This window comes from Mastigoproctus giganteus, chromosome 1, assembly GCF_048544385.1.
Source record: "Mastigoproctus giganteus isolate SK-2022 chromosome 1, ASM4854438v1, whole genome shotgun sequence".
Lineage (NCBI taxonomy): Eukaryota > Metazoa > Arthropoda > Arachnida > Uropygi > Thelyphonidae > Mastigoproctus > Mastigoproctus giganteus.
In genome coordinates, this window is record NC_143575.1 from 4704008 (window position 1) to 4721291 (window position 17284).

Below are 17284 nucleotides of genomic sequence, written 5' to 3' on the forward strand. Positions count from 1 at the left end.
CTTGCTTTTCCCATGTCTTCACAATAATGTGGAAGTCAAAGAATAGTGAAATTCCATTGGTAATGTTTCTTACATCTGATTTTTGGATCAGAAGTAAAAAATCTGTGGTTATGTTCTATATAATCATCAAATACATGCTCACTAAGGACAGGGAAGTTTGACAGTTGCCTAGGGCAATGTCATATTAAAGATAATTTAGGAGTATCTCTCAGCTGTGGCACCATTTTTGGTACACCTCTTGCCAAAAGTGAAACTTGCAGTGCATGCTGAATTTTTTCCTTTTTTTTTTTTTTTTTTTTAAATGTGTAAACATCTTTGGTGGCACCTACTAAATTTTAGATGGTAGTAAAATCAATTTGTCATGATTTTGCAATGCAGAAATGACATCATTTGATGGCGTTTCTGTTTCATAACAAAGAAAAACGGAGTCGGGAGAGGAGATCTTGCAAAGGATCATGGGAAGTGATCTTGGATGTGCTTGAGAGCTAGTATAAACCAGCTGGTGACGGAAAAACATTTATGATTCGGTGCCTTTGGGCTAACCACTGCCACCTGTGACAGAAACCTTTTGGTAACCAGAGAAATGGATATCTTGCAAAATTTAAAGTAAAATAAAGCATTTAAAACAAAGGATCATGGGAGGTGATCTTGGAGGTGCTCAGAGTTGGCGTAAACCAGGTGGTTGAGGAAAAACATTTATGATTCGGGGCATACCACTTAAGTGGCTTTGGGCTAACCATTGCCACCCGTGACAGTGATCTTGGATGTGCTCAGAGCTGGCATAAACCAGCTGTGAGCACATCTAAGTTCATTACATAATGTAATGAACTTGGATCATGTTGAAATATGTAAGACGATAACATATCGTCTTACATATTTCAATTGTTTTGCAAATGTCCAAGTCTGATTCATACACTTTACGATCTAGTATGAGCTCTTCATTGTCGTCGTAGATCTTGACATATTTTGTCTCTGACAGTATCTCTGTTTCCTCATTGCAAAATGAAATGTGCAGCATTACCATCTTGTGCTTGTACTCATTTCGATAGTGTATTATGCGTGGATACTGTCGTTTTTTGTAGATCTCATAGCACTGCATGTGTAATTTGTGACAAAACATGATCCAGTGTGATAGTATTATTGTAACAATACAAATACTTGTATTGTTGCAATCATATTATTCAACAAATGGCTACAATGAAATGGGTAATTAGGCTATTGGCCTAACCTCTTCCAAACATTGATTTGGTAGAGTAAGCAGCAGGCATGTATATCCTATTTATAACTAACATTGATTCTTTAGAGTAAGTACTGTTTGTGAGCATAAATTACATCGTTCGTGATTTTGGTTCCAGCTGTTCGAAATTTTGTAGGTGTCGTCAAAGATGTTTACACATAAAACATCTTTTGTGCATACAGCGTACACGCACATTTTTTTTTTTTTTCTTCAAATAGGCATCTGGGGTTGGGAAGGTTTTGATTCATAATAACTGCAATGAAACACACCAACCGTCCATGACTTTATCCAGTCTTATTTTATTTTTATTTTATTAAAGTTTCAGTCATAGACAGTTGGTGTTGTTTCATTGCAGTTATTATGAGTTTTTTCCAAATTAGCATTAGCTTTAGTAGAGGCATTTGATGCAAGAAAGCAAGCTTATGCAGCATCAGCCAAAAAAAAAAAAAAAAAACCCACTTCCACTTCACCTCTCTGTTCGTTCAAAATACCTGTCCAGCTGAGCCTTAAACTTATTTAGGCTATCAACCTCCACCACAAGGGATGGGAGTCTGTTCCACCAACCAACCACCCGCTGGCTAAAGGCAAATTTCCGCACGTCTATCCTACATCTGTCTTTCCTCAATTTGAATTTATGCCCTCTCAGGTGATTTTTCTGAGCTAGAGGAAGAATCCCATCAGCATTGAGCATGCTTAAACCATTCAAGGCTTTATACACCTCTATCAGATCACCTCGCTGGTGCCTAGTCTCCAGACACTGTAATTTGCAAAACTTAAGCCTTTCTTCGTAAGAGCACCCATTTGTTCCATTCACTAATCTTGTTGCCCTTTTCTGTACTCGTTCCAGCAGCTCTACATCCTTCTTGAAATGAGGCCTCCAGACCTGTATACAGTACTCTAGGTGTGGCCTGACCATTGCCTTATACAATGGAATAATCACCTCCTTATCCCTGCTGGAAAAATTCCTGTATATCATTGACAATACTCCATGAGCTACTCTTGCAGCCCGTCTGCACTGCTCAGAGAACTTCATATCTGCCTGCACAACCACCCCCAAGTCCCTTTCATTCTCTACCACTGTCATTGTAGTACCACAGAGTTGATACGTTGCTCTGGGGTTGCTGTTTCCCATGTGTAGTACTTTACATTTGTCAATGTTAAACTTCATTTGCCACCTCTCAGCCCATCTGCTCAACCTTTCCAGATCCTGTTGCAGCAGCATAGTGTCAATAGTGTCCTTGACAACCCTGCCAACCTTTGTATCATCTGCAAACTTGGACATTAAGCTTGATATACCATCATCAATATCATTTATAAATACAGAAAACAATAATGGACCCGACACTGAGCCCTGAGGGACTCCACTAATAACATTAGTCCATGATGAGCAGTGTCCATTGATTACCACTCTGTCTTCTCCCCCTCAACCACCCCTTTATCCATAGCAGCAATTTGCCTCCAATGTCACACTGCTCCAATTTGTGTAGCAGTCTTCCATGTGCAACAGTATCAAAAGCCTTTCTAAGATCCAAGTATATAATATCAAAGTTATTCCCTGCATCCAGTTCTTTTGTGACTGCATCATAGTATCCAATCAAGTTGGTCAGGCAAGACTTCCCCTTAACAAAACCATGCTGTGTCTGAGCTATAACTGAAGTCTTGTCTAAATGATCCTGCAGTGCTTCTTTAACCAGTGCCTCCATTAATTTTCCTGGAACAGAAGTTAAGCTCACAGGTCTATAATTACTTGTGTCAGCCTTTGATCCTCCTTTGTGAATTGGGGTCACATTTGCACATTTCCAGTCTATGGGTACCTCCCCTGAGTCCAAGGAAGCTCTCATAATTATGGCTAAGGGTTTGCTTACTTCCTTTGCTGCCTCCTTTAATATAACTGGATAGATCCCATCCACCCCGGGTGCCTTTCTTGTGTTTATCTTCAACAGTTTCTCCTCCACTTTACTCCCAGTTATTTCAAGATTCTGTAGCTTACTGCTAGAGTTGAATACACCTCTGGCATTCCCCTTGCTGAATAACTCCTCATGTGTGAATGTCGATGCAAAATATTCATTTAGTTTGTTAGCTACCTGAGCAGGATCATCAACAGTTGACCCATCAATATCAAGTGGACCAATCTGATTCATCCCCTTCCTTCTAGAGTTTACATAAGTAAAGAACTCTTTGCTGTTTTTCTTTGCATCCCTTGCCAAAGATTTCTCGTAATCTGTCTTCGCCTGCCTAACCTCCTTTGTAACTTGGTTGCATATGAACTTGTATCTATCATAGGCTTCTGTGTCATGTGTTAATTTGTAAGTATCCCATGCATTTTTCTTCTCTGCCATATGCCTCATTAGTTCATCTGACATCCATTTTGGCCTAAACCTTGAACAATATTTCTTAGTTGGTATGTAAAGCCTAGTAGCTTCCAAGATAAGTTCTTTGAATGCTTCCCATTTTGAATTTGCTGTTGGTAATATCATCAGTTGGTCCCACTGTATAGAATTTAAATACTGTCTCAGTCCATCGTAGTCGCCTTTACGGAAGCAATAACTCTTCCCTTTACCCCTAATGGTAGTTACCTCTTTGAGTAAATCCCACTTCAGCACACTGTGATCACTGCCACCTAGTGGTTCATTTATCTGCAGATTCTTAATGCATGAAGAATCACTGCTGATAATCAAATCAAGAGTATTACTCCCTCTAGTTGCCTCCCGAACATGCTGATGTAGAAAACAATCATCCAATAAATCCACAAAAGCCCTGCTAGTGTGTGAGTAACCAACCCCCAAATTCCAGTCAATATCTGGGAAATTAAAATCTCCCATTATAAGACTCTCTGATTTACTGGCCCACTCTATTTCCCTGTACAGTTCCTTATTATACTCATCAGAGTCATTAGGCCTATAGCACACTCCTACTCTCAATTTTGATCTCCCAATGTTTATGTCACACCAAACTGACTCCACACTGCACTGTCCAGCGATGTCGACTGGCTTCACTTCCTTGGTGTTTATGTGTTTCTTAACTAATAGCATAACACCTCCCCCCTTCCTATCCTGTCTATCCTTTCTGTAGACGTTGTACTCACCAAATTGCAGTTCCGCATCCCTTATATCTGTGTGACACCACGTCTCTGATATCCCAACAATATCTGCCTTTGATGTTTTGAGCAATACCTCAAATTCATCAAATTTATTTACTAAACTCCTAGCATTGGTGTACACGCAAGTATACCTGCACCTGTTTCTATTCTTAGCTACCCTAACACAACCCATGTGTTTACTTGTACCGCAATGGCTCCCAGCAGTCTCTGAAATACCATGCATCTTGTTTTTCAGGCTTCTGCTCATTCTAATAGAAGCAGTGCAAGAATCTCTTTCACCTCTGCCAGTGGCTACTGTCAATCTTTGTCTTTGGTCTTTGTCTCCCCCCAAGCTAGCAGTTTTCCGACCCACCTAACACTGCCTCGATAGCATCAGCAAATATTCTTGCACCCTTTCTATTTCTATTTTCTGGATAAGTGTATCCCATCCCTGTAGAAGCAATCTCTCCTGTTAACAAGTACAGTCCAGGCTGAAAAAAATTCTACCCCTTGAGCCTTGCACAATCTTTCCAGGGCCGAATTGATCGACAAGGCTCTCATCATATTGTACCTGTTGTCCAAATTTCTCTTCAGTACGAGCCTTAGAACTCATTCCAGAGCCCTCTACATAGGGATACTTTAATTTTAACAACCCTGTATATGTATATATATCAGAATACACTTAACCTCCAGAATATGGCAGTCTATTATACAGCAGCACCACCACCACCACCTGTTTTCTGGTTATTTTTTTAGAAAAATGGGCAAATTTAGTTCTTGGGTTGGCCACTCACCCAGTTGACTGGTGGCATTTCCATATGTTTTATATAAACTTACCACTTAGACTGCATTTGTCCAAAGGACTGAGGCATCCAAAACAGGTTAGTGACTCTAGTGGAAAGGGGTACATTGTAAATGAAGCACGGACTTCAGTGAGGTAATTTTGATGAACTTTGTGTTGGTTCATCTAGTATGCATACATTATGTGAAGAAGAGCAAAGTGAAGTTGCTTAAATTCTTTGTAGTGGCATAAAGGAATGACAGTGCACACATTATTAGGCATATACGGTAGAACCTGAATAAGAAGTTTCCCAAGGAAGTGGAGGTTTAGAACTTTTTAGAAGAGAAAGTGATCTAACGGTATGAAATATTAACTACACAAATAAAAAGATACACATACATAGGGTAAAGATCATTTTTAAGTACTATTTCAGAATTTATAAATATTTTACTCTGCCTATGGGAAACATTTTTAAACTGAGGATTTCTAATTGCTTAACATTCTGTTCATTAAACTTATTACCAAGTTGGATGAATGAGTGTAGTAACCTTTGGAGTTTCAACATACCAATTGCAATTGTTCACAATTGCAATAAGACAGAGCAACAATCCACTAAGTAATTCAGAACTGTTCACAACAATCAGAACTCGTGGTCAACGTAACCAATTATGGATACCGATGAAAACAATTGCAATATGTCACTTCCATTATATCGAAATGTTTATACAAAAACAGTTTTAGTGCTGAAAGCCTCTGCCTATGGAAAATTCTAATCAAACAAGTTAGTGCATAGTATCATTTTAGTTCGTAGTAAATCCTCGAAGTAGGTGAAATGGCATCGTTTTTATTATATCTCATATTGTGAATGCCTTCACAAGTTACCCTGATACTGAACTACCTTCAACAGTGGATTCTCAAATAGGCAACACTTCACTAGTGGATTCTTGGCGGGTACCTCCACCCAGGGGTGGGGGTATCTGCTGAGAATAAATAATTTACTCTTCTCCAGTGGTGAAGCGTTGCTTATTGGATGTAGTGCAATATCAGGGCAACTTGTTGTGAAAGTATTCGCAATAGAAGATGTAAAAAACTATGCTATTTCTCCTGCTTCGGTGGTTTACTACAAATTAATATGATGCTGTGCACTAACTTGTTGATTACCAAAATGTTTATATTGTTTTATATTTTTTTAATATAAAAATAAAGAATTTCTACATTTAAAAAACATTAAGTGGGAAACATCATTGTAATAATACACTATTCTTATCACATACTTTTTATGCGGTAAAGCTTTTTACCCTGGAAACTTCTTACATGGGAAAATAATACATTACAATATATAGAGTTGAAATTGGGAATTAAGAAACCAAACCAAGTATTGGGAAAACTTCTTATCTGGGTTCTACTGTATTATTTTTCTCTCAATGTTTGTTATGTATGACAATAGTATTGCCAATGGTGTCTATATATGATGCACCATTGAGCTAAAAATGACATGCCGTTAAATCTGGCTTCCATATTTCGATATAGCAAATAATCCACATATGCACACAGGTTTGGAACTCTTCTCTCCATTTATTCAAAGGAGGAATGAGTGCCAAAGAAAGAGTGGCTGTTTCTAGTCTTGCATGCTTTTATCAGTATTTATTCACAATATATAAGATAATTTATTAAAATAATAATAAAAAAAATTTTGTCACTGTCATTTAGTGTCAAGTTTATCATAAAATTTTGTGATAAACTTGAAACTAAATGGTTAGGCCAACCTATAACCTGATTTAAATATTGTGGAAAAGCAATATTCTAATGAAAAAACATTATTTTTATTTTGGTATTACCAGTTGAAATCACCAGTGACCATTACTGAACATGATCACCCAAAATCCAGAAGAATCCAAGATTCTGAGGATGCTGGATTGAGAGATTTGACTATATACTTTTTTGTCTTACAAAAAAAAAAAAAAAAATGCAGTTTTTGCTGAGTGTGATGGAAATGGGATATTTGAAATTTGGATATGGTATTAATTATTTTAAGTAACTTATTTGGGTGCATTTTTGTCTTTTATTTTAATCACCAGAACCAGGATTTTCCACAATATGTGTTTTCATTTTCTATTAAAATCATCTTATACCTTTTACCCAGATTCACTAATTTTGCATTAACTTTTGCTGTTTGTAGCCATTATCATCAAAATAAAATACTATGATATGATTCAAGATTTATGAAGTAGTTTTAAAACATTAACTGTGGCTTGTTAATTTGGGCCTAGATAATAACTATACTAAAGCAATTGATGCCTCTCTAAAACTAGTGCATTTAATAAAGTATTTAATAAAAGAAGAGCAAGGAAAGATCTTATATATAATATATTTTAGAAAATTAACATTTTCTAAAATATTTGAGAGTTCTAAAAATTTTCTAAAATATTAGAAATTTGAGATGCATCCTGAGTATGTGGACTTTTTGTATAATTATCTTGTAAAGTCCATTGGTGGTTGTGGTGAGCAGTATGTCCAGAAATAGTAGCTTTTTGTTTTATTACATTTCCATTTTAAAGTTGATTTTGTGGTGGAAATTACTGATGTTTTGGTAGAAGTTGGAGAGGTCGTCCTGTCATGGTTCCAAATGTGAAGGATGTCATCTGCATACCTCATCCACATCTTCGGTTTGATCAGTTGCTGGTTGTGGAAGGACACTTTAAGGCAACTGATGATTTATTCACTAATTTATTTCAATTAACAACTAACTTCACCTATCTTTGAATAACTATACTAAATACAATAACTATACTAAAGCAATTGATGCCTCTCTAAAACTAGTGCATTTAATAAAGTATTCAAATTCATCTGGGCACTGTAACTCAGCTGTTATTTATTATAAATTACTTCTAACTTGAGCCATTATTCTAACCCCTCTGTAGTCCTGTTGATAAGAAACATGATTTTTCAAATGAGAAATTGTTTTAGTGCTGTTCAGTTGGACTGTGACATCACAAAACAATTTAATCTGTCACATGGTATATTAATGTTGCTTAATGAATTCTTTCTCATATGATGAATAATCATATAAGCGCCAATCTTCCAATTAATCTGCTCTTTGCCATCACTTTTTCTTACTTTAATAAAGGTCATTACTTTTAATATAATGGACTTTCTGCTACTTTTTCTATGATGCTATCATTTGGGCACTCACCTTTTTACTTTTTAATTGCCATTTTAATTATTGGTATGCGAAGAACAGTTAGTGCAATTAGATTAGATCCCAACAATCCCAATAGTTAAATGAAATTTGCTATGTTTCAGATTTCAGTGTCAAACCCTGTCTTCAAGATTTCAATATTTAAATATCAAACTAAATGAAATCTCACTTAGTACAGGGGAATGTTTAATTAAATCAAAAATACACTGTATACAGATGTATTGGAGTGCCTTGCAAAGCACACTGACTGTGTGGTATATTTCTTTTATGCAGAACTGGAAGCATAATTCAGTTAGCTGCATTCTGGAAGTGCAACCAGGCTGCCATAAGTATTTAATTTTTTTTTTAATTATTTTTGCACATTAATGATATTATAGTGTAATTTTTTTTTTTTTTTTTTTTTTTTAATGTTGGGTGCAGATTTAAGAAATTATTTTTATATGTACAAATTTAAATATATCTATATAAAATACTTTAGGGCATGTTCTTTCCAAATGTATTTTTGCCAAATGTTTGAAAATTCCAATGTTTTCATATTATGAAAGTAAAAATCTAGTTAAAAATCTATTTTACTAATATTACATAATCTTGAAAATAATAATGTTGAGAAATTTAATATAGCAATCAACCCAAGTCAAACAGTTTTGGCAAAACTGTTTTGCCATTTTAGATAGCATTAAAAATAAATTTTTCCAATACTGCTATATGTTAAAAAATTATTTGGAAATTAGCCACTTAGAATATAAATGACAGAACCTCTCTAGATGATTAGGAAAGGTACCAGTATGTTAAATATGTCATTTTGCATAATTCCAGAGGAACAGAATTTTTTTTTTTTTTTTAGCCTAATAAAATTCACTATTTTTGAGACTACTGATGTAGCTTGATTTTTAGAGCAACTGTGTAAAGATGGTGCGATTTCAACTAAAATTTAATAGCATCCTACAATAATGTGCATTTTAGTCACAAACTACCCAGAATAACTTGGCATTCTGGATAGCAGAAGAAGGATTTTGTGAGTTGAGTACAATAGAACACAGATGCCCTTCATACAGCAAGTTGTCTTGAGAAAGATCAGATATTTGATTCCATCAAATAATTGAAAATAATTTGGAAATGAAATACTTCTACTAGACAGGATAGGTATTTGAGTAATTTATGAGTTTGCTCTCTAAATATTTTTGCTTGTTTTGATTAAGTGGGGTTTTTTGGTAATAGTTGCAATATTTGGTATAGAATTGGAAATAAAAAAGTAATTTGAAGAAAACTGAAAAAAAAATTAATGTATTAATGTATATAAGACTGTTTTGAATAACTTTGAACCATGTCTTGAAAATATTCACTTGAATATTTTCAAGACATGGTTTTATATTTTAATGCATTTATATTTTCAAGACATGCATTTGTATTTTAATGTATGGCTTGCATTAAACTTGCAATTTAAAAAAAAATTAAAAAAAAAAAAAAACTTGTTATTTTTATTTTTATTTATTTATTTATGTTTTTTTTTTTTTTGTTATGGCAATATTAATCAAGAATTTTCACATTGTATTGTTGCTAGTATGTTAAAAAAAACTTTTCAGTAAATGTCTGTATCTATAGAAGACAGAAAATATGTGTGATGTATTAATTGTGTATTTCATATGCTCTCAAAATGTAAACTTTCGTTTTACAATAAGGCTACTATTATTTTGTGTCCCCAGAATACTATAACTGTTTATGTAGATAAAAATCTTTATTGAGGGGGTGGGATTTAAGAATCATGCAGTATTGCACTTTAGTGCCAAAAATGTATTTACTTGTAAATGTCTTCTTTAAAACCAATGTTCTTACATGTTCAGAAAAGAAACTAAATATATGTTCTAATAAAATGCTTTCAGATAATTCCATATTTCTGGTATTATTATTCTTCATGCAGTTCATTTGCAAAGAAAAAATCCAAAGTTGTCCAAGAACAAAAATTAAAACATCCATTGTATTATGGATATACACTGTTAGAAGTAACATACTAAATAAGTGTAATACATATAATACAGACTACAGAAATTAGTTTTGCATGAGCTAGTTCTTAATATCATTAGTGGCAAACGATGTAAGAAAGCAAGCTTATACAATATCAGCCCGGTGGGGGGGGGGTCTTCCCATTTCACCTAGCCATCCCCTCCAATAGCTTATAATAGAAGTAGATAGTTTGAATTTACTTAAGCTATTTACTTCCATAACAACAACAGATGGAAGTTTGTTCCAACCATCTGCTGGCCAAAGGCAAACGTACATATATCAATTCTGCATCCATCCGTTCTCAGTTTGAATTTATGCACCCTCATATGCATAGTCTGAGCAAGAGAAAGAACCCCATCAGCATTGAGTTTGCCCAATCCATTCAAAGCCTTAAAACGTCTCAATCAGATCACCTCACAGGTGACTAGTCCCTGGATGCTCCAGTTTGCAGAATTGAAGCTTTTCTTGGTGAGAGAACTCTTTGTTCCCCTCATTAATCTCATTGCTTTTCTCTGTACCTGTTCCACCCTTCCTAAAATGAGACCTCCAGACCTATATGCAATACTCAGGTCCAGAGGCTAACTCAAAGAATGATCACAATTTTTTTTTTTACATTATTAATAATCCAAATTTTGAAGATTCTTTTCAAAGTAGGAGACATGATGAAATACACTTTCTCCAACATTTCTGCCATTCTTCAAAAACATGGCAGAAGCCATTTTTTTGACATGCTTTTGAGAATTTCCTCTGGTGCCTTTACAACTACTGATGAGTGGAAACGTTTTCCTCGCAGCTCCATTAACTTTGGAAATAAAAAAAAAATCACAGGAGGTAAGGTCAGGGCTGTAGGGTGGATGAGAAATGCATATGACATTAATTGCTGGCTAAGCACTCGACTATGAGCTGTGTGAGGTCTCGCATTGATGTGATGTAGCATTCGGCCACCTGCGTGTAGTTGTGGTCATTTGAGACTATTATGATCCTGTAGAGTGGTCAGTAAAGTGCTGTAGTAAGGTCCTTGTGCATCTCATGATATGGCAGGCACCTCCATAGCCAGGTGGGAAGGAGCAGCAGTGCGTAGCACACGCTTCTTGATTAGACAGGGGTTCGAGTCCGTCACCACTAAATACGGAGGACGCGGAAAGGTCAGGGAATGACCACCGCATATTCCCGGAGCAATATGGCCTTAGTTGCTAATGCTCCTAAAAACCAAAACAACCAACAACCAATCATGATATGGCACAACGTGCTATGTCATACGAGTAAATCATTCCTTGAATGTCAAAAAGAAGATGACCATTCCTGCAGGTCACAACTTTTGCACTTTTCAGTGTTGGTGATGATGTAGAACTAAAAGATCTTTGTTGCTTACTCTGATTGAAATGATGAAGTCAACCCTCATCTGCTGTTATCCCCTTGTGCAGAACCGTGCCATCTTCATTAACCATCCATTGGAGCTACAAACAAACCATGCAAATTGCTGTTGCTCAGATGTCGGTAGTCTTGATATTTTCATCATCGCTACCAGTTGCCATATGATGATCTCTAACGATTACAGAAAGAGTTAATGGTTCTTCAAATAGGCCTCTGGGGTTGGGAAAGTTCTGACTCATAACTGCAATGGAATACACCAACTGTCTATGACAAACTTTATTAAAATAATAAGATAAAATACTACAGGATAAAATTTTGTTGTAAAAATAAAATACACTGACAACTGTAGTGTTTAAAGCAATGGAGCTTTCACAGGTGACTGCCTGCATTATCAACTGTTGATAAAGTAGGTGGTTGTGTTAGTACTGCATAGTACTATAGTACTATGCAGTACTAACACAACCAGTACTAGCACAAGAGTTCTGATCTCACAATCATGCCCAGACATCTGTCGTATCCAATTTATGTATACCTTACATTAAAGCTACTGTTTTAACACTTTTATTTATGTATATTTAATCTAGTTTTATCAATGTATACTGTATTCTTTTTATTTTATCTTTATTAAGTTTAATATAACCATTTTGTCAGTTGTTACAAGAAATATACCAATATGTACCCTGACACTCGAGGCCTGTTTTCCGATGTATGGTTTTAGGAGCATCAGTGACTCAGTCTATAATGCTCAGTATACACTAAATTGCATGTGTTCTGTCGCTTGTTTGCTGGACGAAAAATCCGAATTTCTGGGAGAAAACAATGCTGCTCTTGTTAAGACCAAATAATGTATCCATTTTGTGAAAAAGGCCATAAAAATTCCTACCGTCATCCATGGGACTCAAACTCATGTCGTTTTCACCTGGTGTCGGGGAGCACGCGATTCTGCCAACTATACTACCCATAAGTGTCATTTGAGTACTGGATACAGGTTGGTGGCCTCAATTTAGTTACAACGTAGAACTGCTGGAATGTGTACAGAGAAGGGCAATGAGATTGCCCAAGAAAGGCTTCATTTCTGAAAATTCCAGTGTCTTCGGACTAGACAACTGTGAGGTGATCTGATTGAGGTGTTCTAAGGCTCTGAATGGATTGAGCAAGCTCAACGCAGATGGTATTCATTCTATCACTCAGACTAACACATGAGGTAGCATAATTTCAGGTTGAAAGATAGATGTGCAGAAGTTTGCTTTCAGCAGATGGGTTTTTGAAACAAACAATGTGCTTTTGTGGAAGTAGGTACTATATTAAGAATAAATTCAAAGACTAGATAGACAAATTAATGTAGTGCAGGACAGGTGATGTGGGAAGTTTTTTAAAACTTTGGCTGATGATTCATACTACCTGCTTCGATTTCTTCCATCATTTACCACTACTAATTATGACAGTAAATTAAAATAAAGTTTAAATAATAATCTCATACATATAATTTAAATTTTATTGAATCACTTTTTTAAAGTGCAAGAACATCTTTCACATCCTCGCAAATCCAAAGGTAAATTATTATATAAGAGTTACTTCATACAGATTTAACGCGGAAACTGTTACATCCACCTGTCGATCGAAACTGAAATTTCATTGAAATGATTGAGCTTCAAGGAAAGTAATGCTGTAAGTTTGATCCTAAAGGCAAGTAGGGCTCCTAGAATTATTATTTTTGCTCATGTTATTTCTCCCTAACTGGGCAGTTCTGCCCCATAAGAGGCATTACTACCAAATACACAGGATGGGTGATACTTCTGATGTTACTGTTGGTCGAAGAATTCTCTGACTATCCTACAGGTGTTCAGGATTGCGACTTAGCATTACTAGAGGCATTTGATGCAAGAAAGCAAGCTTATGCAGCATCAGCCAAAAAAATAACCACTTCCGCTTCACCCCTCTGTTCGTCCGAAATACCTGTCCAGCCGAGCCTTAAACTTATTTAGGCTGTCAACTTCCACGACAAGGGATGGAAGTCTCTTCCACCAACCAACCACCCGCTGGCTAAAGGCAAATTTCTGCACGTCTATCCTACATCTGTCTTTCCTCAATTTGAATTTATGCCCTCTCAGGTGATTATTCTGAGCAACAGGAAGAATTCCATCAGCATTGAGCATGCTCAAACCATTCGAGGCTTTATACACCTCTATCAGATCACCTCGCTGGTGCCTAGTCTCTAGACACTGTAATTTGCAAAACTTAAGCCTTTCTTCATAAGAGCACCCCATTGTTCCATTGACTAATCTTGTTGCCTTTCTCTGTACTCATTCCAGCAGCTCTACATCCTTCTTGAAATGAGACCTCCAGGCCTGTATACAGTACTCAAGGTGTAGTCTGACCATTGCCTTATACAAGGGAATAATCACCTTATCCCTGCTAGAAAAATTCCTATATATCATTGACAATACACCATGAGCTACTCTTGCAGCCCGTCTGCACTGCTCAGAAAACTTCATATCTGCCTGCACAACCACCCCAGGTCCCTTTCATTCTCTACCACTGTCAGTGTAGTACCACAGAGTTGATACGTTGCTCTGGGGTTACTGTTTCCCATATGTAGTACTTTACATTTGTCAATGTTAAACTTCATTTGCCACCTCTCAGCCCATCTGCTCAACCTTTCCAGATCCTGTTGCAGCAGCATAGTGTCAGTAGTGTCCTTGAAAACCCTGCCAATCTTCGTATCGTCTGCAAACTTGGACATTAAGCTTGATATACCATCATCAATATCATTTATAAATACAGAAAACAATAATGGACCCAGTACTGAACCCTGAGGGACTCCTCTAATAACATTAGTCCACGATGAGCAGTGTCCATTGATTACCACTCTCTGTCTTCTACCCCTCAACCATCCCTTTATCCATAGCAACAATTTGCCTCCAATTTGTGCAGCAGTCTTCCATGTGCAACAGTATCAAAAGCCTTTCTAAGATCCAAGTATATAATATCAAAGTTATTCCCTGCATCCAGTTCTTTTGTGACTGCATCATAGTATCCAATCAGATTGGTCAGGCAAAACTTCCCCTTAACAAAACCATGCTGTGTCCGAGCTATAACTGAAGTCTTGTCTAGATGATCCTGCAGTGCTTCCTTAACCAGTGCCTCCATTAATTTTCCGGGAACAGAAGTTAAACTCACAGGTCTATAATTACTTGTGTCAGACTTGGATCCTCCTTTGTGAATTGGGGTCACATTTGCACATATCCAGTCCATGGGTACCTCCCCTGAGTCCAAGGAAGCTCTCATTTATGGCTAAGGGTTTGCTTACTTCCTTTGCTGCCTCCTTTAATATAACTGGATAGATCCCATCCACCCCAGGTGCCTTTCTTGTGTTTATCATCAACAATTTCTCCTCCACTTTACTCTCAGTGATTACAAGATTCTCTAGCTTACTGCCAGAGTTGAATACACCTCTGGCATTCCCCTCGCTCAATAACTCCTCATGTGTGAATGTCGATGCAAAATATTCATTTAGTTTGTTAGCTACCTGAGCAGGATCATCAACAGTTGACCCATCGATATCAAGTGGACCAATTTGATTCATCCCCTTCCTTCTAGAGTTTACATAAGTAAAGAACTCTTTGCTGTTTTTCTTTGACATCTGGTAATCTGCCTTTGCCTGCCTAACCGCCTTTGTAACTTGTATCTATCATAGGCTTCTGTGTCTCGTGTTAACTTGTATGTATCCCATTCATTTTTCTTCTCTGCCATGTCTCATTAGTTCATCTGACATCCATTTAGGCCTAAACCTTGAACAATATTTCTTGGTATGTAAAGCCTAGAAGCTTCCAAGATAAGTTCTTTGAATGCTTCCCATTTTGAATTTACTGTTGGTAACATCATCAGTTGGTCCCACTGTATAGCATTTAAATACTGTCTCAGTCCTTCGTCGTCGCCTTTACGAAAGCAATAACCCTTCCCTTTACCCTACTACTACTACTAATACTACCCCTAATATTAGTTTTCTTTGAGTAAATCCCACTTCAGAACACTGTGATCACTGCCACCTAGTGGTTCCTTTATCTGCAGATTCTTAATGTATGAAGAATCACTACTGATAATCAAATGAAGAGTATTACTCCCTCTAGTTGCCACCCTAACATGCTGATGAAGAGAACAATCATCCAATAAATCCACAAAAGCCTTGCTAGTGTGCGAGTGACCAGCCCCCAAATTCCAGTCAATATCTGGGAAATTAAAATCCCCATCATAAGACTCTGATTTACTGGCCCTCTCTATTTCCCTGTACAGTTTCTTATTATACTCATCAGAGTCATTAGGCCTATAGCACACTCCTACTCTCAATTTTGATCTCCCAATGCTTATGTCACACCAAACTGACTCGACACTGCACTGTCCAGCGATGTCGACTGGCTTCACTTCCTTGGATTTTATGTATTTCTTAACTAATAGCCTAACCCCTCCTCCCTTCCTATGCTGTGTATCCTTTCTGTAGATATTGTACTACCCAAATTCCAGTTCTGCATTCCTTATATCTGTGTGACATCATGTCTCTGAAATCCCAACAATATCTGCCTTTGGTATTTTGAGCAATACCTCAAATTCATCAAATTTAATTACTAAACTCCTAGCATTGGTGTGCTCGCAAGTATACAGGCACCTGTTCTTTTTCTTAGCTACCCTAATACACCCCATGTGTTTACTTGTACCCCAATGATTCCCAGCAGTCTCTGAAATATCCTGCATCTTATTTTCCAGGCTGCTGCTCATTCCAATAGAAGCAGTGCAAGAATCACTTTCACCTCTGCCAGTGGCTACTGTTAATCTATTAGTCCTTGTATCCCCCCAATCTACCAGTTTTCCGACCCACCTAACACTGCCTCGATAGCATCAACAAACATTCTTGCACCCTATCTATTTAAGTGTATCCCATCCCTGTAGGAGCAGTCTCTCCTGTTAACAAGTACAGACTAGGCTGAAAAAAATTCTACCCCTTGAGCCTTGCACAATCTTTCCAGGGCCGAATTGATCGATAGGGGCTCTCATCATATACTCCCTCCTATCGTGTGTCTGGGCATGCAGACACTTTCAAATTCAACCCTAATTCGCGGTTTTTTTTCAACAGTGACCTGTACTTGTTAAGTAATTCCGCTGGTCTCCTACTCTTAATATCATTAGTTCCAACGTGTACAACTATATCACCTTTTGTGCCCTTAAAAGATGATATCCGCTCAACAACATCATCATCAACCTTTCCCCTGGCAGACATACCCTGGTCCTGTTCCACCTATCCTTTTTACAAAGCATGTTCCCCGTTTCCCTGACAATAGAGTCACCAACAACTACTAGTTCCTTTGGGACCAGCGCATTCTTCCTTGAGGGCTGCCGCTGTGTTGCGTGATGACCAAGTGCAAGCTCTGGCATTGGTGTGGGCAGCTCTTCCTCCTCTGGCTCCATATACTTTATCCTTTGTAGTTCACTCACGTCCTGCTTGATTTTTTTCAAGATTGCAGGGGCTATTCGGTTCTTCGTGGCGATGGTCCTTCTCTTGTTCGCTATTCGCTGACCTGAATATCCGGGAATCGTTTCAACCACTTGGTATGTAGTCTC